Source organism: Cyphomyrmex costatus, unplaced genomic scaffold (genome assembly GCF_001594065.2).
Source record: "Cyphomyrmex costatus isolate MS0001 unplaced genomic scaffold, Ccosl1.0 scaffold687, whole genome shotgun sequence".
Lineage (NCBI taxonomy): Eukaryota > Metazoa > Arthropoda > Insecta > Hymenoptera > Formicidae > Cyphomyrmex > Cyphomyrmex costatus.
The window spans coordinates 148,708-149,171 of NW_017280252.1; positions in this window are offsets into that span (position 1 = coordinate 148,708).

The following is a 464-nucleotide window of genomic DNA, read 5'->3' on the forward strand; positions in this document are numbered from 1 at the left end:
ATATTCTTCGCAATATAGAATATTAGAATATATTATCAGATTTAGATTGACTCTTATTCGCCATTCTCAACGTATTAATTATAATATTTTTAAATTATTTTTTTATATATTTGTGATATATTTGTACTCTAAAAAGTAAATTATATCCGAAAAAATTTATATCATAAAAATTAAAAATTTAAACCATGTTCAAAAAAGGATACTCAAAAATTTAAATCTTTTTATGTAATAATAATATATTACCATGAAAAGTAACTGATATGTTACGTCCAAGCCTCAGGATTCTTTATTTAGAGGGAAGTATCCGGGGTAAGGAGGAGGCTTCGGAAGAACGTAACTGACGCCGCTCTGTCTCTCGATCGTGTCAGTTACGGAGCGTCACGAGAGACAGTCGAACGCGCTTGAAGGGCCCGAAATTAGGTCAGTGTGCCACATGTGGCACACTATAACTCTATTCGAGCCGC